Consider the following 15,740-nt stretch of genomic DNA (forward strand, 5'->3'; position numbering starts at 1 on the left):
CCAGAAATAGCCAAAGTGCTTGTTGTCCTATAATAAAGATTTTGTGTTGTTTGTATGAATGCAATTTTGTGCTTGAGTTGTGGACCTGGCTGTGAGCCTTCGGTTTTTTGTGAGTTTAAAAACTGTCTTAAGAGATGGTATTGCACCACTACTTGCAAGAGTGCCTGGAGTGTAGCAGAGCAGAATTAAGAACCAGATATTGGACATTCATTTTTTTTGATTTCTGTAGGACAGGAGGAAGTAGACAGCTTCAAATAAGAACAGCTTGGAGAGAAGCAGATGCTAAGTCACAACAGGCAGAAATAATTAAAGTCATGTGTGGAAGACAGTATTCAGTTCCCAGAAGTTAAGCTGCATCTGAGGAGAATTGGGAAAACACCTGTAAAGAGTGTAGTTAGATTCGCGTGGAAGCTAAGAAGAAAGAGAGGCAAAAGGGGTTGAGCGGGAGGTGTTGGTGTGAGCTAGTAAGACGGGACACAAAGCCAGCAAGAAACAAGCCCCCAGGGAAAAGGGAAGCTGGAAAGCGTCAATAGAATATACCTCTCAATAGCCCCCTGGGAATAAAATTAACACAGTGAGAATGTGGGGGCGGAGAAACCTGCTGGTCATGAGATCCTGGCTTTACCCTGGAGACAAGATACTTTCTGTAAGAGAGAGAAAAGTAACACTCCCAGGGATCTTTGAGTTAGTTATGTTAAACTGTTGCACTCCATTGGTGTTCTCCCCTGCCGTCCCACCCCGATACCTGTATCCCAGTTCCCGCCCCGCCCCACCCCCCCCCCGCCCCTCTCCTCCCCTATTAATACCCCGAGTTTTCCCCTGCTCGGCGGAATAGCTGTCACCAGCTCCCTTCGCTATAGGCTCTGTCTGAATAAAGGCTAGTCCTGAGTGGAACGCCAAACAGCTTTCCCGTCCCTTCATCCGCATCGCCTGAACGCTGCTGCAGAGCTGGGCTGAAATCACTCACCGGGCCGAAGACACACCCGCGCTTCTGGCCAGTCCTTTTCAGGGCAGCTTCTCCAGGGAAGTTGCAGCGCTCTGGCCACCTCCACCGCCGTGTCATGAGAACATGACCCAAAAAGAATAAAATTAAAAATAAGATCAAAATACATTACTGTATGCTAGAATGGACTAAAGAGGAGATAAGATCACACCATTTATTCTGGCCTCTGCATGGTTGCTTTGAGGAGGGGATGTGCCAAGCTTTGAACATTTATGCAAATGCCAAAGAAGCTGTCAGTCAGAAAAAAGATTACACAGCTTGCTGGGGGTAGGGAACCTCTCTGAAGAAACTAAATCATTTAAATTAAAAGAAACAAAAACCTGGGACCCCTTAGATTGTCTGTCCCTTCCATATCCACCAGCACCTAATGCACCCCTGCTATTCCTGGTTCCCTTCACAGAGGGCCCTGCTCTTAATAAAGGCTTGTGCTCTGTGGAATGCCATACAGCGCTTCAGTCCCTCTCTGCTTCAGTCCCTCTCTGCGTTGCCTGAGAGCTGCCGCTGGGCTGAGCTGACAATCACTCACCAGGCTAAGGACATGCCTGTGTCCTGGGCTGTCTTTCTAAAGATGCTTCTTCAGGGAGATCACAGCACCCCCTACCATCTATTTCGTCATGGCAAGTGGCGCCCAACATGGGGCAAGCAAAGAAGCCCCTGAAGAAGCGCTCCACTATAAAGCGAGTTGCTGTTGGGACTGCCACCCCCGGGAGGAGAACCCCCTATGTTTTAGCATGGGCTATCCAATGGGCAACAACCGGGACCCTCGCCTCCGCCACCTGAGAAGAAGAGACCCCTGAGGTGACCACCCTCCCACCGGTTTTCCATTGGCCCAGCAGGCATTGGCCTGAAGAAGAATAGTGAGTTTCATACTTTTGAGGCCTTTTTTGCTTTTTGTTCTCCTTTCACGGTTGGGCAGGGAAAGGGACCACAGGATGGGCAATAAGCTCAGTAGGCCTAAGCTTAGCCCTCCTGAGACGGTCTTCTATTCCCAAGTACCCTTGTCGTGGGGAATTTTTAGTTTTCTAAAGGGGAGTTAAAGAGATTTGTTCATTGGGTTTTCAAACATTTTAAAATTAATTCCGATTCTGTTTGTTTGGGGGAATTTTGTGATAATGTGAGAAGAAAGTTATATACCATTCAAGCCAGTGGGGATTTTTCTGTTGTGGAGTTTTTTCCTTTGTTTCAAACTATCATTCAATCAGTTGAAAAGGAGTGACAAAAATTTTGGGATTGTTTTGGGTCCCCAGTTAAAATCCCCATCCCCTTCAACCTCTCCATGTGCTCCCAACCCTTCTTCCCTATCTGAGGGGCAGTCGGGGGGTGGACGTAGCCACCAGTCACAGGGTTGCTGCCATGTCCCTGACACCCCCTCACCACCTCTCTACCCTTGCCAAGATGGCACTGGCCATGCTGCCCTGGACCTTTCCTCTACCCTCCTCCTATGCCCACATACCCAGTTACATCCCCCCACTTAATGTTAATACACAAGATGGCACCGGCAACATGGCCAGCCCTGCCATCTTGTTTCCTCTGCACCCAAGTTTTCCCACCCTTGCACCCCAAAATGGCTCTCTTCCCACCTCTATTTCTCCTCTTCCTGCATCACCCATCGGGCTCTATTCCTCCTCCTCCCACACATCTACCATGCGTGTAACCACATCGGGACCCTTCCTCTTCCACCGGGAAACCCCTTCCTGTCACAGACCCTGTCCCCACCTCCTCCTGCCAGAGCTCCTCCCCAATGGCCCTTCCACATTCGTCTCCCACAACATTGGGACCAGAAGTCGGAATGACAGAGACCGGAAGAAGGCCATATTGGCTTCCACTGCCTCCTACCAACAAGCAAATTCCAGTTGCCCAAAATGGCCCCGTGCTGTCTCTCAGCATCTTCCATTCTTCTCGGAGGATGAGAACAGCAATTCCTCTGATTTCGATTGTGAGGATCACTGGGCAAAAATTCAAAGAGTATGGATGTTAAATATGAGCAAAAGCAGGGAGCATAATTTTCTCAGTCTCGTCTGAGAAAGTGGCCTGGGAAATCATAAGGAGGAATTAAAACAATCCTCAGAGATAGAAGACAGCCTTGCAGGTGCTGTTTGTCAGTTTCTTGTTTTCTTGAAAGAGAAGTTCGAGGGGTGGTGTACCCCACTGACCAGTGATGGTAATGTGTTAGTTCACTAACCAATAAGAGTTTTACCTTTCTGTACTTTCGCGTATCGATCTATAAAAGAAGATCTGAGGTAATAAACCTTGTGCTCTCCTGATTAACTCACAAGAGAGTCTGTGTCGTGCTTCTTGCCATTCCAATAAAGCAACAAAAGAGGGGCCACAAGGGCAGGAGACTCCTCATTTGCAAAGAAAATACTCGCCTTCCCTATAGTACATAAGTATGACAGGGCAGGAGCAGTCATCAACGTGTGGGAATCCCTACATTACAAGGATTTTCAGAAGCTCTGCAAAGCATCTGAGGAGCATGGTGGAAGTTCACACTTTTTCAAGAATTTGCTTGAAGCTACCTCCACCGTTCATGTCATGGTGCCCCATGACATCAAGAACATTATGAACTGCCACCTCTCCCCAGCAGAATACATGTTGTGGGAGAGACAGTGAAAAAAACATCTTAAACAATTGGCAGATTCATATGCAAAAGACGCTAACAAGCCAAATTTAACATTGGAACAATTGGTGGGCAAAGGTGAGTTCCAAAAGCCTTGGGACCAAGCCCAAGACCAGGATGAGGCAACCTTACATGACATTGCTAATATTGCAAAGATATCCCTTTCTACCACCCCTGATGACAAAATGCCAACACAGTGCTTCACAAATATCAAGCAAGGGTCAAGTGAATCTTTCATTAAATACATTGATAAGCTAAAATTGCCCATTGAAAAACAAATAGTGTCTGCCGGCACAAAAGGAACTACTGGCAAAAATAGCTATGGCCAATGACAACACAGAGTGTAAGGCAGTTTTAAGGGCCCTTCTGCTTGACCCTGAACCAATAATTGACCACATGGTAGAAGCCTGCACCAAGCACGTCTCCACTTCCACTGAGAACACTGTGGCCCTTGCGGTTGCTAAAGGGGTGGCAGAAGTGATATCTGGCATATATGCAGCAGATATCAGCTGCTGGTTCAATTGTGGTGAACCTAGACATTTCTTTAAAGATTGTCCAGACAGACATTTCTTACAAAATCAATACCAACCATCCAACCACCAACAGCTTCCAAGACAGAGCTGGTGCTTGGGAAACTTCAAGCAGAGTGCAGGACGGCCCCACGTTCCGACAGCAAATCAAATGCCACACCATTCCATCCCACCAGTGAGGTCTACCATCCCGCCTCCACAAGGACCCTTGTCACAAATCCCCGACCACATCCAGAAGACACGACATACAGAGCGATTCAGGTAGGAACCCTGCGCCAGCTGGTGACCAGACTTTCTGTACATCTAAGAAGTGACTGTGTTTATAAAATCTCCACAGGGAAACGTGGGCCACCAGATGGCCCCTCCAATATTTTAATCCTTGGGGATCCTTCTAATTCACTGGGACAAATCTTCGTTATTCCGGAAATCCAAACTGTATACCCAGGAGAAGAGATTTTTGTCTCCTTGGCATGTACAGACCTACCTTACTATTTACATAGATGGACTCCTGTGGCACAAGCCTTTTTATTACCATCAAACTGTCCAGAACAGGTTCCCCTCAACCCCACCATAATGTGGGCTCAAGTTGTGGGCTCCAACAAAGCTATTATAGAGTGTGGCCTGTTCTGTAAGGGAGAAAAGATCCATCGCCCAGGCATGCTTGACATTGGAGCAGACATCACCATCATTGCCCACTCCAAGTGGTCAGACAATTGAGAATTACAACGTGCGGCAGGGATGACTTTGGGGGTTGTAGGAGTTGCAGTCTCTATGAAGAGCAAACAAAAGATCATCATAGAAGGGCCCGAGGGAAAAATAGCAACCATCCAGCAATTTGTTGTGCGGGCACCAATCACCCTCTGAGGGAGAGATCTCCTATCTCAATGGGAGGGCCTCTCTGTGCATTCCCAACAAGGAGTTTTAGTAGGGGGTCACTAAAGAGCACGCCAAGCTTACCATCCGTCAGCTCACCTGGAAACAACACCATCCAGGGTACGTTGATCAGTGGCCCCTATCTGATACCAAACTGTGCACATTGGAAACCTGTTGCGACGTGCCTTGGGGGAGACAAAGAGTTCCATTGTCCCACCCCAAACCCCTTGTGAAGGGCGGCCCAGGTGTTTTGATTGGGTTTGAGTCCCTGGGGGGTTTCTCCCTTGCTGTGTTTCTAGTGGTCCCTGACCCTGAACTACACCCTTGGGAGTTCTGTCCCTCAAAAACCCCTGCTCTGCCTTTGTTCTGGATCTGAGTTTGTTCCCATGCTGAATAAATGGTTTCATGAACCGGGACCTCATCTCATTGGTGTTCCATGCTGGTCCCCAGAACCCTGCAGCTTTCCTGGATGAGATCCTAAGGTTGCGGACTGCAACAGAAACCCTCGTGGAGAAGCAGCTCACCAAGGGACACATCACAGAAACTAACAGCCTTTGGAATTCCCCTGTTTTTGTTTTGTGAAAACCAGGCAAAGATAGGTGGAGGCTCCTCCACAATCTTAGAAAAATAAATTATGTCATTGAAGATATAGGCCCCCCTCCAGCCCGGTATGCCCTCACCTTCCATGCTTCCTCAGGACTGGAAGCTTGCAATGATAGACATCAAGGACATCAAGAATTGTTTTTTTAACATCCCACTCCACCCCTGAGATGCCCCAAGATTTGCTTTTTCCATTCCCTCACTGAACAGACAGGCACCTCTAAAAAGGTACCACTGGCTTGTTCTCCCACAAGGGATGAAAAATTCTCCCACCATTTGCCAGTGGTACATAGCCCACATCCTGTCCCCAGTGAAGGTCCTGTTCCCAAATGCAATAATATTACATTATATGGGTGACATCCTGATCTGTGCCACTGACGAAAACTATTTAAAACAAACTCTATATAAAACAATAAAGACAAATGAGGATGCTGGGTTCAAAATCCACGAAGACAAAATCCAGTACACCTACCCATGGACCTACCTGGGGCTTCAGATTCGTGAGCAGACCATCGTACCCCAGCAGCTGACCATACAGGATGACCCAAGAGATCTACACCAACTCTGCGGGTCCATCATCTGGGTACGTCCCCTGCTTGGGATCACGACGGATGTTCTCACACCACTCTTCAACCTGCTCTGTGGCAGCGAGGACCTCAACTCACCATGCGCCCTCACACCAGAGGCCCAAGATTCCATCGTCAAGGTCCAGAAGGCCCTGTGTTCATGACAAGCCCACCATTATGAGCCCAGCCTACCCTTTCAATTGATCATCCTGGGTAAGACCCCACACTTGTATGCACTCATATTTCAATGGGATATGGCGTCGAAAGATCCACTCCTTATTATCAAGTGGATCTTCACACATAATCAACCTACAAAGACTATCACCAATCGGCAGGAAGTCATAGCTGACCTCATTAAAAAGGCTAGAGCCCATCTCCACGCTCCTGCAGGGTGTGAGTTCACATGCATTTTACTCCCATTGACAACTGGAGATTTGGAGCCTTAGCTCCAGACCAATGAGAGCCTTCAGTTCGCTCTTGATAGCTAGTCAGGCCAAATTTCTATATACCCACCTGGCCACAAATTATTCAAATCCACATTCAGTTTGGTCCCTAAATTACTACTGATCAAAACACCACTCAAAGCTCTGACCATTTTTACTGACGGCTCAGGGAAATCCCACAAATCAGTCATGACTTGGAAAGACCCCAGGATACAGAAGCGGGAGTCTGATGCCCAGGTGGTTGAAGGATCACCACAGATTGCAGAATTAGCAGCCTTTGTCAGGGCTTTTGAAAAGTTTCAAGAACCTTTCAACTTAGTAACTGATTCGGCGTACATCGCTGGAATAGCTATGAGAGCAGAACATGCCTTTTTAAAGGAAGTCTCTAACCCAAATTTGTATAAATTGCTTTCTGAATTGATATACCTCATCTCCCACAAAAAGCAACCATATTATATCATGCATGTGAGGTCACACACCGACCTCCCAGGTGCCATCTCAGAGGGAAACAGAAGAATGGATGCATTAGCCATGCCTGCCGGAGCAGCCAATGTCCCTGATATTTTCGCTCAAGCGAAATTGTCCCACTCATTTTACCACCAAAATGTCCCTGCATTAATAAGAATGTTCAAATCACCCAGAAATCAAGCAAGGGCAATTGTTGCCACCTGTCCCAATTGCCAGTCTTTCCAAATTCCAGCTATGAATTCCAGGGTAAACCCCCGAGGCCTAAACACCTGCCAAATATGATGTATGGCAAACTGATGTTACACATATTCCCTCTTTTGAGAGAGTCAAGTATGTCCATGTTTCAGTGGACACGTTTTCTGGTACAGTGTTTGCGTCAGCCCATGCAGGACAAAATGCCAAACATACCATCCGTCATTTTCTCCTCATGTTTGCTATCCTGGGAGTCAACAAATAAAAACCAACAATGGACCTGCCTACTCCTCCCACAAATTACAAGATTTTTTTAATCAATGGGGAGTAACACATACCACAGGCATACCACACTCTCGCACAGTATAGTCAGTTGTAGAAAGGACGCATCAAACCATCAAGAGAGTCCTTGATCAGCAGTGGGGAGGAACAGACATCATCCCTCCCATTGAGAGGCTCTGTAAGGCTCTGTATGTCATGAATTTTCTAAATTGTTCTCCTACAGAACCTGACCCCCCTGTAATACGGCACTTCTCCAATTTGACCTGAGCCAAACTCGCAAAGAAGCTGCCTGATCAAGGACCCGGAATCACAACAAGCATTGGGACCTTTCCCGTTGATTACCTGGGGGAGAGGGTATGCTTGCGTGTCCATACCATCTGGTCCCAAATGGCTCCCAGGAAAAAATATAAAACCATACTTAGGCCCTGCAAACCCTGCACCAGAACCAAATCAATCAGAGCCTTCTGAGACCCACACAGGCCTACCAACAAGACAAGCCACCACCACCTGGAGACAGAGGCATCGCCGGAGTCCACCAAATCGTCCCGCCACCAGAGCTCAAACAAGACCCAAGCCAACACGCAGGTGAAAACCGTGAAGCTGCTGTTCCTGGTTCCCTTCACAAAGGGCCCTACTCTTAATAAAGGCTTGTGTCTTTGGAATGCCATACAGCACTTCAGTCCCTCTCTGTGTTGCCTGAGAGCTGCCGCTGGGCTGAGCTGACAATCACTCACCAGGCTAAGGACATGCCTGTGTCCTGGGCTGTCTTTTTAAAGACGCTTCTTCAGGGAGGTCATGGCACCCCTACCATCTATTTCATCGTGGCACACCCCCTCTACACCGTGACAGACCTAACCAGAATACCAGGGGAAGAGTAGTCCAGGAGGGAAGAATCAAAAAATGAGAACCAAGCAGTATCACTATACCCCCTACAGGAAGTCCCACTGGGAGGGGGGAAAGGGAGAATTGGGTTTGTAACTGTCCTACTCAACTCCTCCCAAGTGAAGGCATTTCAAAATAATTAAAAGGTCTACCAGTAAATCCTATTAGATTAACAGAACAAGTAGATCAGTTTTTGGTGCCCAATATTTATATTTGGGATGAAATGCAATCTATACTAAATCTTTTGTTTACATATGAAGAAAAACAAATTATCCGAGCAGCAGGGATGTGGATATGGGAAAGGGAACATGCAAACGGACCCCCTGGCAGGAGAAGATGCCATTACCCAATGCAGGACCACAATAACCCCAGAGGAAGGCAAAACATGGAAGAGTACAGAGCATTAGTTATCAGGGGAATCAGGGAGGCTGCTCCACAAAACCAGAATGCTCATAAGGCATTCACAGAACAACAAGAAAAGGAGGAGACTCCAACTGAATAGCTGGAGAGGTTAAAAAAAAATGAGACAGTACTCAGGAATGGACAGTGATACAGAGGCTAGACACACTGTTAAAAGTGACCTTTGTCATTCATGCTTAGCCAAATATAAGAAAAAAACCTAAAAAGATTAGAAGATTAAATGACCTGTTAAAAGAAGTCCAAAATGTGTGTGTACGGAGGGAGGAAGAGAAAGCAAAGGCAAAAGCTAATGTAATGGCAGCTGCTATTACCAAATGAAACCACCATGCAAAGACCCACTCCTACAGGGAAGTGAGGCCCCAGTCAGACCAAAGCAAGGGGGATCGGGAGGAAGTTAAGGGGAACAGAGCTCCCTGGGAAAGAGGCCCTAAAAAGGAAAAAAGGGAATTTAGTAACCAGGGACTAATGTCATTATTGCAAGGGAATTGGACACTTAAGAGTGTCGGCAGAACTGCCTACAGAGAGGAAAAGATCTGAAAGTTTTCAAGGACATTTACAAAACAGACAAATAGGGGGGTCAGGGGTGCTATCTCCTGTGGTCAAAATATCAGCAGGAGCCCTTAATAACTTTAAAAGTAGGCACCCAGAAGGAAGAATTTGAATTTTTAATGGATACAGGGGTGGAGAGGATGTGTGTGTAGAATTCCAAAAAGATGTGAGACAGTCCTTTCTGACTGAAGTCAAACCAAACAGAGCAAACCAAACCAAACAGTTCAGGGGAAAAAAAAAAAGGTCGCTGAAGCATTGTTGCCACAGTCTCCAAGGCCAGGGCAAGAGAAAAAACTGTTTTGCCTAAGCTAACAAAAAAGCCAATGTTGCAGCCAGTTTATTTTATTGTTAAATTTAATGGTTTGTTCCTGTTGTCCCCCTATGGTTTTGTAATGGTTTTACCCACTTGTCAGTTTTGTAAACCCCTCCCCTTTTTCCTGAACCTTCCTTGCCCATCACTTTTAGCCTGCCCCTAGTCCCTGTCGGTCAATGTAAACCCAGCCCTCTGTTCCAGCATGTTCCCTGCCATTCATCCCTTACTCGAAGCCCCAGTGGTGTTACAGCTGCCGTCCCTCCCATGTATTCCTCCCATTGGTCCCAGATGTTGTAAACCCCTCCTTTGACTCCTCCCAAGCTGTGTTTTCATTGGTTCCTGAGTTTGTACCCTCCTTCCTTTAAATTGTGTTGCACAGAAGTGCTCGGGGCTCAGAGTCCTCTGGGTTCCTGTGTGCCTTTCCAGCCCTTGTCCTGTCACCACTCCTTTCCCTCAATAAATCCTTTTCCTGGAAAGCTGCTTGGACTCTGGGTCTCCTCCATCTCTTTGCTGAAGCCCACGACGCCGAGATCCGCAGAGCCTTGCGTGGCAGAAAGGCTCTGAAGGTTCGGCCTGGGGAAAACAGCTCACAGACCGTTCCCCACTCCTGGTGCTGCCAGCGGCCAGTGAGCAGAGCTAGCCCAGGCGTGACGGGCCGCGGCGGGCAGCGTCAAGCCAAGCTAGCTAAACTTGTAAGCTAGCTAATGAGGAGAGCCTACTCTGCCCGGCACCACGGAAACCTGAGGACTGAGGTTTGAAGAAGCTGTGCAAGAGCCTCAGGGCTACAGCCTCCACCGGACTCACCTTAAAGCTACAGCAACCACTTCTGGGCCTAGAGCAGATGGTCAAGGAATAGAAAACCACCCCAAGACACAATATATGAAGGAGATCCAATTCTAGCAGAGACACCAGAAACCTCAGCTCCATCTAAAAGAGATCTTCAGAACAAATTTTGGGTGACAGACAGATGTTCAGGTATGGCAATAAAAGGATGCAGGACAAGTACCAATGAGTCAAGGTGCCATTATTAGAGACTCAGCAAAAAGGGAAATTCTTCCTCTGTGACAAGAACAAAGAATATAATTAACTAACAGGTCTGCTTTACTCAGTGCCATAGTAAATCCATGGTGAGTTTATGTCTCTGCTGAACCCGTGGGAGGGATGATTGCTAAGCCAGCTAGGATGAGCTACAGCAAACAGAGTACCAATGCCAGGGAAGGGGACTTATTAATTATATGAAAGAGAGCTCTCACAGCAGCAGGACATTACAGGACAAAAGGAACAGCTCATCCCTCAGACACTGAAGTGAGCAAACATACACCAGCTTGGGGTTTCTTGCCACTGTGAACCCTTCTTCCTGCTATTCATTTCATGCTTCGGGATTTTCTTCTCTTCCAGTCCCAATGTCAGCAGTACATATCACTGGCAAGCCTCTGACAGCAGCAGCAGCAGCAAAGAGATGTCTGTAGCAGGATGTTCCCTGGGGACCCAGTGAGCCTGAGAGGAGATGTGGGCTGGCCAGAGAATAACACATAGTCATTAGAAGGAGATGGCAAAGTATGTTAAATGAGTACATAATAATTCTCCTGCTGCCTCTGTTTTTAGAGGAAGCACATATTTTATTGTAAAATTAAGTATAACACCTGACAAAATAAAATTCCTCTCCTGCTTGAAAACATTATCCTTACTACAACTGTACTTCAACCTGACTATTCATGACTGAAGAGAATTTTTCTTTTCAAAAAGATTTAATACGTCACAAACCAAGTCTCACTGTTTTCTCTCATGTAAAGCAATCACTTGGGAACAGAATGTAAATAACGACATATGCTTCAATAAATTAAGTGTTAAAGGACTCTTCAGAACACTTGAGAGGTGCCTGAAACTGAGAGCTTAGTGATAGAAAATCCAGATAAACCAGAGGAAGCATATACCAGGAGATATTGCCTGTTTTCAGATAGAAAATTGAAAGTATTAAATCAGAAAAAAGCTGCCACAAGGTCAGGGGCAGGATGACAACTTCATACTACTTTCAATGAGCTTTCTGTAAAACTTACATTAAAATTACAATTATCTGCATAGGTTTTTATGAGAGGACTAAAAGCAGAGCTTCCAAGAGCTCTAGAAAATAACAAAAGTGCTACTGTTTTGCAATAAATTTACAATCAAGGCAAAATGTTATGATGATACATTTATGGATGCACAAGTGAGGGAACCAGGTAGTAATTAAAATGAAAATCAGAATGACCAAGTATCTATAAATTCAAGTTAATAATTAAGATGAGTGGGATTTGACAGAACATAATCACACACACAGAATCACACACAAAATTACTAGGTTAGAAGAGACCTTCAGGATCATTGAGTCCAACCCAGCCCAAACACCTCAACTAAACCATGGCACCAAATGCCACCTCCAGTCTTTTTTTAAACATATCCAGGGATGGTGACTTCACCACCTCCTTGGGCAGACCATTCCAGTACTTTATTATTCTTTCTGTAAAATCTTTTTCCTAATATCCAACCTGTATTTCCCTTGGCACAGCTTATGACTCTGTTGTCTCGTTCTGTCAGCTGCTGTCTGGAGAAAGAGACCAACCTCACCTGCCTACAACCACCTTTCAGGGAGTTGTAGAGAGTGATAAGGTCACCCCTGAGCCTCCTTTTCTGCAGGCTAAACAACCCCAGCTCCCTCAGTTGTTCCTCACAGGGTTTGTGTTCCCAGCCCCTCACCAGCCTCGTTGCCCTTCTCTGGATGAGCTCAAGTGTCTCAACATCCTTCCTAAACTGAGGGGCCAGAACTGGACACAGCACTCAAGGTGTGGTCTCACCAGTGCCGTGTACAGGGGAAGAATGACTTCCCTGACGTATTCCTGATCCAGGCCAGGATGCCGTTGGCCTTCTTGGCCACCAGGGCACACTGCTAGCTCACATTCAGTCGGCTGGAGGCCCGATAGCCAAGAGACAATACTACACTCATAGATATCCTTACAAGGTAGAACCTAAGGCAATCCTTGAGAAAACCAACCTCCAACAAATATGCTCCAGGATTTACAAGCCATCATGGACCTTCCTCATCAAAGGGTTTCTTCAAGGATGGTTTCCATAGATTGTGTTCAGAATGTCCATCTTATTTATCAGCTTCTTAATTTTTCTTATCAAATATTAATCTTCTTCCTTGAAGTAAAAATGAAAGAAGAGTGTACCTCCTCTGTCTGTATTGGTCTGGTTCTTGTCCCATAATTGCTGTGAGTAGATGATGTCTCTGATGCACTGCTGCTTCTTTAGTTTTAGGTTTTTTTCTCTCCCTTCTCTATTTCCAATGCAAAAGCCCACACCTCATCTACTCCATGAGGGCTTGTTACTAGATACAGGATGGAAATAGCAACAGTCCTCAGGTTCTGATGGAAAATGCTATTGTTCAAGGTTCAGACTGACATCCCAAATGATTTCTGGATCATAGGTTTTTAATCAGTCATGTCTATTAGATCTGATTATCTGTTGGGAAGTTCTCATAACAGCACAGACACCAGAGTTGCTGACGTGCGTATTCAGGAGGAATTATGAAACCTGGCCATGTTCAGAAAATTAATGGATGAAGCACCTGCATGCCTGTCCCTTTCCTCACTAAAGACAGCCTAGAGATTCTTCTAGACACAGGGTAGCCTGAATCTGTACAAACATTCATGCAACCAGTACAAATCCCTCATGTGTGTCTGACCCCTCCCATCACTAGTCCTATATCCTCATTCTCACTAAGGGCTTAGAAATCAAACTCACTCCCAATCTATATTCCAGGTCACTTAGGAACTGGTGCTAAAAAAGGAGGAAAAGAGTAAAATACAAAAACTTAATTAGTTCTACAAAGAAATTCACACAGCCTGTTATCCAAGGATTGAAAGGAGGGAGGGCAATACGTCATAAATGTGAAAAATACATATAATCTATTTCCATATATATAACATGGACATATATTAGGTAATATACATAGTGATAGATACTCCCATATACACACACAATATATACAGAAAATATTTCTAAGATATATATGTATATATATATGTAAAACAAAATGTTTCTGGAGGAAAATACTGGAAGTGTGTGTCCAGTCTCAATATGCAGATAAATCCAGTATCTCCAAGTCATTATTTACATTGCAGGATGCTGATACATTTTTCCTATTCATCCCTTTGGTACCACAGTGAGTTTTATGCAGCATATGTTTTATAAGAACTGTGATTGGAACACAGGCTCCTGAAGTGGATACAAACACCAACAGTGGCACAAACATAGCTTAGAAGCTCTACAAAGCTTGACACACAACAGGGCTCCCCTAAGCAGTGTTGGAACAATCCTCCCCATCTGAGACCTTCAGATCACTAGAAAAGCTCTAAAGCTCTAACACTAGCTTTCAAATAAATCACACACAGGATATACATGGTTTTATATATACATCTATCTATATCTATTACACAAATTTATGTATACATACAAAATTTGAAAAAAAAATATATATGTATAAAAGCATATACATCTATACAAATGTTATTGTTATCCAGACATTTTTATTTTTGATAAATGCAATTATAAAACCTTCTTGTTTGGCCAAAATAATTCTTTTCAGTTCATAGTGTACTAGGTTTAGCTGGGAAAGTTTGTTTTGTGCACAGCAGCTGATACAGTGCTATGTTCAGGCTGGTGAGGAGAGTGTTGGTCACACAGCCACACTTTCTTTAGCAGACCAGAGACATCCCATGCCATCTAGCATCATGTTCAGCAAGTAAGCTGGGGAGGAGGTTTTTCCAAGGTAATCATGGTGATCATTGCCTGGAACCAGGTGGACATCAGTTGGTTGATGGTCAGTGATTGCTTGTGCATCACTTGGTAGGGCTTTTCCACTTGTTTTTGTTCCCTTTCACTTATTTATATTCTGTATCTCAACCTGCAAGGCTTTGTTGGTTTTTCCTCACTTTTGCCCTGTTGCCCTTCCAGTTCTCTTTTCCATCCCACTGTGGGATATGAGTGAGCAGGTGAGTAGGGGCTCACCTGCTCACAGTCAGCCCAGCACAGCCAGGTAAGGACATGGGTTGGCAGCATGAAGCATCCTCCTCACACAAGGCAATACTGCTGCTTCAGCATCCTCCACACCTACAGATCAAGGAAGGGAGAAATCATAGGGTAGGGCAAAATAAAAACTTCTACATGGTAGCAGAAGTGATGTCTAAAGCAACAGCATTTATAAAAACAGACTTTGAGGATACTCTGTAGACTGACTCTTCACAAGTCAGTTGCTCCTAAAATTATTCTTGAACTATCAGCAGTAGACATTGTTGAAAAACTTTTGTTTAACATTACATTCCATGCTGTGTGTCAATCTTTGATCCACTGACACGAGTGGGAAGAAACTCCTGAGTTTGCAAATCCTGATGCCAGTCATGAAGGACAGACTGCCATGTCACAATCTAGCTCATGTATTTCCCAAGGTCTCTTTAAAACCAGGTAGTGCACTGGCCTGCACAGGTGCCACTGGAGGGTTTGCCTTATTGATGGCTCTTAAATACCTCATTTGGATAGGAAATATTCTTCGAATGGGAGGAGAAATATACTTACTTTCAATCATACATGGGCTTGGGGTGTGGGATATGCTGTTTTTCCTTGTCATTGGCCAAGACCCTGCTCCTCTGATAACAAGGAACCTCTAATTAACACTTGGCTGGTTTCTATCAATTCACTCATGCAGTGCTCCCTCCTCCTTTCAGAGTGGTCTTACCCGTGTCTCGTATATGACACTTCCAGTAACACACCTCTAGAGATGCCTTTTCCCCCATGTGAGAAACAACGCTCACTTTTAAAAATTACAAAAGGTTTATTAAAACCTTAACAAAATATAACAAAGGACTGAATAAGGAGAACATTACAGTGCTGGGAGCATTGAATTAGACCACCATGTGCTCACCTACAAAATGGCTGTTCTGCCTTTTATACCCTTGGTGTTGCATCAG

Source organism: Pseudopodoces humilis, chromosome 18, assembly GCF_049639895.1.
Source record: "Pseudopodoces humilis isolate 2021_Gansu_Grassland_sample_001 chromosome 18, ASM4963989v1, whole genome shotgun sequence".
In the NCBI taxonomy this organism is placed as follows: Eukaryota; Metazoa; Chordata; class Aves; order Passeriformes; family Paridae; genus Pseudopodoces; species Pseudopodoces humilis.